This window comes from Trichosurus vulpecula, chromosome 2, assembly GCF_011100635.1.
Source record: "Trichosurus vulpecula isolate mTriVul1 chromosome 2, mTriVul1.pri, whole genome shotgun sequence".
NCBI classification, from domain to species: domain Eukaryota; kingdom Metazoa; phylum Chordata; class Mammalia; order Diprotodontia; family Phalangeridae; genus Trichosurus; species Trichosurus vulpecula.
In genome coordinates, this window is record NC_050574.1 from 328,122,790 (window position 1) to 328,132,928 (window position 10,139).

General features: G+C 43.6%; 1 protein-coding gene across 1 annotated transcript in view; it reads right to left on the reverse strand.

The window, feature by feature from the left end:
* Positions 1 to 3,145, reverse strand: part of NRROS (negative regulator of reactive oxygen species) — a 28,670-nt gene extending 25,525 nt beyond the window's left edge. Inside the window, exon 1 of the mRNA XM_036742562.1 lies at positions 3,051 to 3,145. The gene's annotated coding sequence lies outside the window, so the exon portion shown is untranslated. The remainder of the gene's footprint in view (positions 1 to 3,050) is intronic.
* Between the last annotated feature and the right edge of the window lie 6,994 nt (positions 3,146 to 10,139).

Sequence of the window (10,139 nt, forward strand, 5' to 3'; positions counted from 1 at the left end):
TGCTTTCTCCAGTTCACTTTCTCCTTCTATCCACCTTAAACCACCCAGAAGCTGAAGTCACTGATGGAGTAAGAAATGCGGAAGCCTTGGTCCCTGCCACTGAACAGATGAGCGCTCATGTGGTTTCATGAATCCGAGGGATATTAACACACATTTGCCTGTACTCCTCTCCCTGTGTCTTCAGAGGGGCGCCCTGGACTAGAAATCAAAAAGCTTGGCTCCAGTTCTTAACTCTACCATTTACCATTGGTTTGATCTTGAACCTTAGTTTCTTTATCTGTAAAATGAGTAACTGTCTAACTTCAGGGTAGTTGTGAAAACCAAAAGAGGTAATGGATACGAGGTGCTTTAAAGCCACAAAGCACTTAGCATATACTTTCTCATATATCCCCTTTTTAGGGGTGAGGAAAGTGAGGCTGAGACAGGTTCAGTGACTTGCCCAGGGTCACACAGCTAGGAGGTGTCCGAGGCCGAATTTGAACTCAGGTCTCTCTCACTCCAAGCGCTCTATCCACTATGAAAACCTAGGATAAGATAAAAGACCCCCCAGCATAGCGTTTCCCTATGTGCCTCTTTTTTCAGGATTCCATGCAAATGGCACATGACAGACAAATCAGGGTGATGAACTTGGAATTAGGAAGATCTGTGTTCAAATCCCGCCCCTGACCCTTACAAACTGTGCGACCTTGGGCAAGTCCAACCAAATAAAGCTTCGGGTAAATCCTTCAGATTTATCTACTAACTCCAGGATGAGTTGAAGCAAGGAGCCAAGCCTTCTGGTGTCTTGTTTTCTTATGCTGATCAGTACCCTACACACGGAGGATAGACAGGCATTTATTTGCTGTTACTGCTGATAATGCTAAGTCCCATACTTCGCCCAAAAGGCAAAGATTAGTATAATAAATAGAGACCAACTCTAAGCAAAAGCTTTTAAAATGCATGCCATATGGTTAATGTGCAGTTTGAGAATGATCATCATGACAGCCTGTCCTTACAGGATATTTTTAGGTTTTCGGGGCCCGTTTATAGAAGAGATGCAGAAAAGTGAGCGGTTTGCCCAGGGCCACACAGCTAAGATGTGTTAAGGTTGGGACCCGAGCCCCTAGTTTTCTGACTCTCAACAGAACCTTTCTCTGCATTGTCAGGCTCAGCTGATATGTGGGGTTAGTTTTCCTGAACTGCGTTCTCTTTCACCTTGCTCTTTCTTTTGGATTTTTTGTTAGAAGCAGTATCTCTGCATAGGAGAAGGAGGAGGAATATATTACAAATGAAAGTGATCTCTATAATTGATATCAAATTGCTTGCCTTTTCAAGGAAGAGGAAAAAGGAGAAAATTTAGGACTCAAAAATTTTTTAAAATGAACATTAAAAATATTTACATGTAATTGGGAAATATTTAATGAAATAATTAAAAATATATTGGAAAAATGAAGGTGATGTAAAAACAAAAAATAGCAATAAAAATTATTTTTTTTAAAAGACCCAGGCTCTTTCTTCTGCAATCCAGTGCCTGTCTATTAACTGTCTCATTTCTTTTTCTTCTTAATTTCCAAGAATATCCCCTAGTGGGCATGTTCTTAGGAAGAAAAAAAATGTTCTAGAACCACACTCACGTAATCAATGCCAGAGTGTGAGGGAGGGATACAGACAAAATGCAGACACAAACCATATTCTGGGGTACATTCAATTGTCTACAAGAAGGTCCATTTGGTATTCTGTGGGTGGGAGCCAACTGTGGTTGAAGGGAGCCCACTTCAAAGTACAGCATTCAATTCTTCCCTGAAAGTGCTTTGTTGTACGTGTGGGAGTTTTCAGCCTAAAATTCAGCCACATCTCTGATGACAATATAAGAAGGGGACCAATCCTCACTTCTGGAGGGGCTCGCTATCTGGCTACAGTAGTGGCAGGTTGTCTTCAGTGTCATGTTTCTACCCACATCATTCAGCCCTTATTTTCCTTAGAAAAGACAAGAAGTGAAAGCTTTACTTAGGGATAGGAATGTTTTGGGGTTATCGAGTGCGGTTTTTTCCAACTAGACCTGAAGGCAGGGACATGAGATGTTGTCCAGGACCATCATCCTTTAACCTGTAGAAACTCTCAGAAAGACACATGTAGAGCCACAGGAGATAGGATTATAAAGCAACCAAACTGCTACTACAAATCTGCATGCAACAAGAACTGGGTCTCACTACTTTGTAGGCATGCTTTTGTGAGTGCCCGCATGCACAGGTGTAGACACCCATGTGTGAGCATTTAGTCTGGTACCACTTCAGATCATATGCTGATAGATTATCGCATGCAGTCACCAGAGCAGTCAGGGTAACTTGCTCCCTTTTGGGTAAATGAGAACTAGGAAATCATGGAAACCCAGATCTTTAGCCACTAAATATTTGTAGCTCACCAAATGCCCAAGGCTTCTTAGGAGTATCTGACTTGTGGCCTGGCTTCCAGGTAGTCTAGCCAGTTAGATTCTTAGAGCCCTCTACAGAAAGGAAACGGCACAACCCAATTCCATCCTTCACACTAGTATCTCTGAACCACTGTGGCCAGAACTCACCCCGGGGGAATTCCTTCTTAGACAAGACAACTCAGATCGCTCATTGATGAAGTGTCTTTTGCCTCCCTTTCTCTCTTCATTTCAGAGAAAAGCTCACTTCTCCCTCAGTAGAAACCTGGTTAAGGGATGAGAAGGAGCCAGAACTCCCTCCTTATTTACAAGAAGACTCAAAAGCATTTTGGTGGCCTTCGGTAATTTTGTTTTTCTGTGGTTGCTACCCTGTGCTGTGACACCAGACTTCAGCCCCAGAAGAGCCTTCCAGCCCCATGTCTTGCAGATCCTAATGTCATGGATAGTGGGAGTTCTGCAGGATTCCCTTCCCCCAGCACACGTTACAGGAACCCACTGAGTTCAGATGGAGTCAGTTAAGACTTCCCTCTTCCAGCTTTCAGAGCTATGGCCCCAGGTCTCCAACCTCCTGGCCTCACAAGCTTTTCCCTTCAGGTTCTCCAACCCCTGCAAAATCATCCAAGCTTTGGGAGAAGATACTCACAGCTCCAGGTGGCCCAGGCAACTCCCCAGGGTTCATCCTCTCCAAAGGGGGCTGTTCTCCCTAAGACCTCGGCGCTCTCCTAGAGAGCAGAGAAAGCAAAGGGCTGCCGCATCTCTCTCAGGCATCAGATTAATTTAGCACTTGCGGAAGGAACTGACGGAAACTGAAGTCACATGGAGACTGAGGGTGAGCAGCAAAAGATTCAGCACTTACAACGGCCTGAGGCTTGCACACTGCAGGAAAGAAGGAACTGGTGCGGGGGGAGGGGAGAAGCACAGGCAGAGGTCAAAGCTAGGAAACCACTGGACTGGACGTACCATTGGTTCTGTGCCTTTATTTGGTGAGGAGCCTCCCAGCAATGAAGCAAACTAGAACTTCACTCCAAAGCATCTCTACTCATAACCTGGCTGACCTTGGACAATCCACTCCTAAGGAAATGGCTTTGGGAGGAGGTACCTCTTTGAAACTCAGTTTCCCCAACTATAAAACGAAGGAGTTGGGCTCGATGACCTCTAAGATCCCTTCCAGCTCTAGGTCATGTCATCTCTTTTTGTTGGCAATGCTCCCTGTGCCTTCCTGCTACCCCGGGTCCAGTTTTACCTGAAAGGTCTATTTAAAGGAAAAAAGCTGAGCCTGATGTAGAGGATCTTCTGAATGGGCTGGACACAATTCTTTAATCATTCAATAGATATTGATGAGGCACGTTGGCCTTGCAAAGTACACAGGACTCTCATGAAGATACAAAATGTAGATAAGATAAGCCTCTGCCCTAACAGAACTCCAGAATCACAGATAAATGCAATACACTCTAACCCAGGTTTCTAACCTGGGGCATTTTTCTAGCTGCTGCTTAGGCCTTCTGTAATATTGAACAAAGGAATTTTAATGCAAGGGTGCACACCTGTGCAAGGAGTAATGTTGGAATGACAGCTTTGGAAAGGAAAAAAAATATTCGTTTTCCTTCTCTGAGAGAGAAGATATGTGCTATTCCAGACTCTCTTGAGGACCAACTCCAGGCAGGTGGAGAGAGACAGATTTTGTAAGTGATAGACATGTAGGGGAAACCAGTTCCTCTACGTGTGTCTGTTTTCCAGCTTACTACCCTAGAGTCTTCAGGCAATTTCTCCATGAAACTGGGGATACACCACCATTTTACATGCTGGGTGTTTTAGAGGTGCAAACCAAAGCATTATGCGAAGTCTAAAGAAGGAGATTGTTGACTACAAGAATCAGAAAAGGATATATGGAGGAGTGATTTGAGCTGGGTTTTAAATGAGTAGTAGGAATTCAGCAGGCAAAGAAGGGGAAGAGCAACATTCTAGTTTTGGGCACAAACATGGAGGATGAGTGAGGCTACAGCATGCTTAGGGGCCAGAGAATAGTCCCATTTGGATGGTGCTAGAGAGTATGCAGGGCAGCAAAATAACCTTAGAAATGTAAGCCTCTGACCGATTGATAGAGTTGATTGGCCAGTGAGCTCCTGGTATAGATTCAACTGGCAGGAAGAGACTTTCATTCATTCATTCATTCATTCATTCATTCGTTCAAGGAGTGACTTTTACGCTATGGGGGACATGAAGTAGGAGAGATGATTTCTATTCTCAAGGCACTAATAATCTATCTGAAGAACAAGATATAAACACATAAGCAGTTTTAAATAAGAATCTAGAACAATAATACAAGAGATATTGTGAGGCAAATTTCTTAACTTGCCTTTAATGATTTCAAACTTTAAGAGATGCAGGAACCAATGTGGGGAATTTTACTCGGCATCTGATTTTCACCAACAAGGAGGAACTGGTGGCTAGGTGGAGAAAGAGGATGGGAACCTTTAGGGGGAGGGACTATTCCATCTTAGAATGTATAATACAGTTAGAGAGGAAGTTGGAAATAGTTTGATCTGTGCTCAGCCCTGTGCTATTTTTATCAATGACTTATGCAAAGGCACAGATGGTCATCAGACTTGCAAAGGAAATAAGACTGGATGACAAAATCAGCTCTTGACAGTCAAGGATACTTGGATGTAATCCATAAGATCAAAGTCAGGAATAAATGTAAAGTCTTACACCTGGGTTCAAAAAACCAACTGCAGAAGTACATTATGGGAAAGGCATATATGTGTATATATATATATATACACACACACACACATATGCACACATATATATGTATTATGCGTAAGCATATATGTATGTGGATATATATACATGCATATAAAATAAATATTTATGATACTATGAGATATATATTTGAGATATGTGTATGGGTATGTATATGGGTGTGTATTTGTCAGGGAAAATAAACCTGAGGGTTTTAGTAGACTGTCATATCAATGGGTTATCAGTGTGACATAGAAGTCAAAACTACTAATAAGATCTTGAGCTGTATCAAGAGAAACCCAGCTTCCAGGAATAAGAACAAAATGCTCCTTCTACCCTCTGCCCTGGTCAGACCTCATCGGAAGTATCATGCTCAGTTTGATGTGCCACAGAAAGACATTCATAAAGTGAGAGCATCCAGAGGATGGCAACCAGTATGGAGAAAGATCTTGACACCATGTCATATGGAGATTAGATGAAGGAACTAGGAATGTTTTGGTTGGAAAAGACATAGGGAGGACATACTGTCTTCAAGTACTTGGAGAGCCATCGTGGGGAAGACAGATTAGGCTCATTCTGTTTGGTCCCAGGAGGCAGAACCAGGAGCAATGGGGTAGAAATAGCAAAGAGGTAAATGTAGCCTTAAAGTTGGGGAAGACTTCCTTACAATTAGAGCTGTCCACAAGGGGAAGGGGCTGCTTCAGCAGGGGGTAGGCTCTCCCTCACAGAAAGTCTTCAAGCAGAATCTGGATGACCAGTTAACAAATTGCACCTTCCGACGTGTAATAAATCAGCTTTTATGGATTGGCCAGCATTAGTGGGGATTCTTTTCATCTATAGGCTGGACTATATGGCCATTGAGTTTCCTTCAATGCTAAACTTTGATGATTCCATGATTCTCAAGAAAGAAATTCTGAAGACAGAAAGAGGAGCAGTTACAAAGAGGAGGAAAAGGAGGAGTTGTCTAAAGAGACTACCACGGATACACAAGGAACTCACCAAATTCTGCTCCTATCTTATAGCTTAACTCAACACAACTCTTTCTTAGGCATGTGTTTCATGTACAAGGTACTAGGGTAAGCACTGAAGATACAAAGACAAAAATGAAATGGTCACCACCCTCAAGGACCTTATATTTCTGCAAGTATTGTGTGTGTGTATATATGGAGAGAGAGAGAGAGAGAGAGAGAGAGAGAGAGAGAGAGAGAGAGAGAGAGAAGTAAATACTACTGCTGCTGCTACTACTACTACTAATAATAATAATAATAGCTAACATTTATATGCAGCTAGGTGGCACCATAGTACACAGAGTGCTGGGTCTTAAGTCGGGAAGATTCATTTTCTAGAGTTCAAATCCTGCCTCAGACACTTACTAGCTGTGTGACCCTGGGCAAATCACTTCACCCTGTTTGCCTCAGTTTCCTCATCTGTAAAATGAGCCGGAGAAGGAAATGGCCAAACCACTCCAGTACCCTTGCTAAGAAAACCCCAACATGACTGAAAAATGACTTAACAACAACAAAACGTTTATGTGGTGCTTACTATACGTGCCAGGCACTATGCTAAGCACTCTACAATTATTGTCCTATCTGATCCTCACAACAACCCTAGGAAGTAGGTACTATAATCATCCTCATTTTACAGATGAGGAAACTGAGGCAAACAGAGGTTAAGTAACTTGTCCAGGGTCACACAGCTAGTAAGTATCTGGATTTGAACTTGGGTCTTCCTGATGCCAGGCCTGGTGCTCTATCCACTGCACCACCCAGCAGCCTATGCCTGCACACACACACATACACATATATACATGTAAACACACATATGTATCATGCTTTAGTTTTTAAAATATTTTACACACGTGTAAAGTAAGCCTCATTTGCATCTTCCAACAACCTCATGAGGTAAACACTACAGATATTGTCGTGCTGTTTTTACAGAAAGGGAAATTGAAGCTAAGGGAGGTTTAGAGACTTGCCTATGGTCACACAACAGAGGAAGTATTCGAACCCAGCTCTTCCTGAGTCCAGCTCTCTTTATCCACTAGGCCACTCAAGGTCATTTGAAAGATAGAGCATGAACTCCTGATTGAATGGACTTAAAAAAGGTAGAGGGTAGCATGTCGGCTGGGCCTTCCTTCGAAGGAACGAGGGAATCTAAGAAGAAAAGGAGGAGTACATTCCAGGCACAGGAGACAAACAGCTAGAACAGGGGAGGGGGAGCCTGTGTCCTCAAGGCCACATGTGGCCCTCTAGGTCCTCAAGTGCCCACCCTTTGACTGAATCCCAACTTCACAGAACAAATCATAAAGGGATTTGTTCTATAAAACTTGGACTCAGTAAAAAGGCTGCACTTGAGGACCCAGAGAGGCCAAAGGTTCCTACCCCGCCCCCTCCCGGAGCTAGAAGGGTCATTCACCTGGGATGTAGAACATATTAAGGAAAGTAATATGAAATAATTCTGGAAAGGTAGTTTAAAGCCAAATGAAGGAGGGTTTTAAAAGCCAAACTAGGGGTTTTTTATATATATGGTCCTAACACAATAGGGAACCACTGACTATTTGTGATGAGGGCAGTGAAGTAAAATGGTCAGAGCTTTGTCTCAGGGAAGTTACTTTGGCAGCTGTGGGGGAATGTACTGGGAGAGAGCCTAGAAGCAGAGGGACCAAGAAGATTACCAAATGGTCCAAGTAAGGATTGTTGGGGACCTGCACGCGGCATTTGCCCTTTTGAATTAAATTGAATTTGTATTTCCTCTTAAGATTCCTTCTCTTTATTTGCTTTGCCCTGGGCTCTGGGAAGGTACTTTCCTACAAATCTCCTGCCTTTCCCCTGCCTTCTGGAATCAGATGACAGTTGAAGAAGCATCTGCCACCCTCGCTTGTCCTAGTCACCAGCACATGACCGGGGGATTTCTTTTGGGGTTGATTGGGAATGGGTTCTCTTATTCACATCGACTAGTCACTAGGCCAGGGGTGGCAAGTGGTTTCATTTCCCTCATCTGGGGTGTAGTTTTAAGAACGAAAAATCAAAAAGGGAAAGAAGGGAGGCCACTACCCATCTCAGCGCAACTTCCTCCCTCAGGATGCTGGGATTGGAAAGAGCTTAGAGGGCAATTGATGGGGAAAGCTGGGCGTAGGGAAGCTCCTTTGATGAGGTTCCCTCAGTTCCTGAAAACTCTCGGCAAATACAATGAAAGATCTCTGACTCCCAATCTTATCCTATTTAGCTATGCTAGATAGCGGGGAGCAGCTGTATCAGCAGACAAAGCTCCGGGTCTAGAGTCAGGAAGACTCATCTTCCTGAGTTCGAATCTGGCTTCAGACACTTCCTAACTGTGTGACCCTGGGCAAGTCACTTGACCCGGTCTGCCTCGGTTTCCTCATCTGTAAAATGAGCTGGAGAAAGAAATGGCAAATCATTCCAGCATCTTTGTCAAGAAAACCCCAAAAGGGCTCGTGAAGTGTTGGGCACAACTGAAAAATGGCTGAATAACAACCACAAAAATATACTAAAGGCATTGGATTTGGCCTCAGAGACCCTGGGTTTGAATCATAGCCATGCTACTTGCTACCTGTGTGACTCCTCTGGGTCTTTAGATCCCTCATTTGTTAAATGAGGTGTTTGGACGGCATGACTCCTAAGGTCCCTTCTACCTCTCCCACTTTTTAAACCAACCACCCCAAAAGAACGTCAGATCTATGTGAGCCCCTAGCCTTTCCATAAAGATTGTGAAAGACAGAGATTCTACAGTCTCCCTCAGGCTGTTCTTGCAGTGTTTAATAACTCCCAGGGCATAGTCGGCACCACCATGCTTCCCCTTGAAGGGAACTAAGTGTAATACTTTAAAGCTCAGGAAAAGCAGCAACTTTGCTGTGAGCAAGGAAGCTGGACAGAGGGCACCAGCTCCACCAAGCCTCTTTTGATTCTGTTCCCCAAGTGATTTGCGTGGACCATATTTGGTATAGTAGAAAAGGAGGTAAAAGGAACCCTAAGTCACAGCAGACCCAAGCTCAGCAGCTTAAGTAAAATCAAAAAGCTCAAAAAAACAGACTGAGAGCTTCAAATGGCTGACCAACAGGATGTTGCTTTAGAGTTTAAATGAAAGAAGATTGGGATAGTTTTAAATAAAAGAGTGAGACAGCTATGTACCAATTGAAGTTCTTTCCTTATGGCAGGCAGTCTTAACCTAGAATCCATGGGTAGATAGATTTCAGGGGGTCCACAAACTTGGATGGGAAAAAAAATTATATCTTATTTTTACTAACCTCTTGCTGACACTGAGCATTTCAATTTAATTCATTCAATATTTCCTAAGTACCTACTATGTGCCAGGAACTGTGCTAAGTTCTGAGAATACAAATAAGAGAAAGGAAGGACAGTTCCTGCCCTCAAACAGCTTACAATCTAATGGGGTAAGAAAATACACAAAAGGAAGCTGAAAAGGGTGTGTGGTGGAGGGTGCTACCATAGAGTATCCTGTAAGGGGGCATCTTGCTCCCCAGAGCTGCAGATGGAAAGTGAAGTGAGTTGATAGTCCAATTTCTGTCTTTATAAAGGAAGGCTTTGGAAGGAAATTAGTATTCCATCCTCAGCCCTCCAACCACAGGGGAGAGAAGGCTAAGGGAGGAGGTGAGAAGATGTTGAATATCCAAGGTTAGCAGCAAGGTGAAGAGATCAGAGGGGATACGATTATCCTAGGAGGGATGTGTGCTACCGTGGAGTTAAAACCAAGCAGAGCCGCAGATTATCATTTTAAAACATTATGCTGAGAAGGGCTCCACAGACCGTCAAAGGTATACATGACACACAGACCAAAGGATAAGAAACCTTGCCTTACAGGAACAGAGAAAAAATGGCACACAGCTGTAGTGTAGCAGGTGGCAGAAGAGCCATACACATAGTCTAACCAGCAGATGATAGCAGAGAGCACCCCTGGCCCACCGGCTCAACAGAGGTGGTGAAGCAGGGCCGCAGGGAAGTCCGCAGCCTGA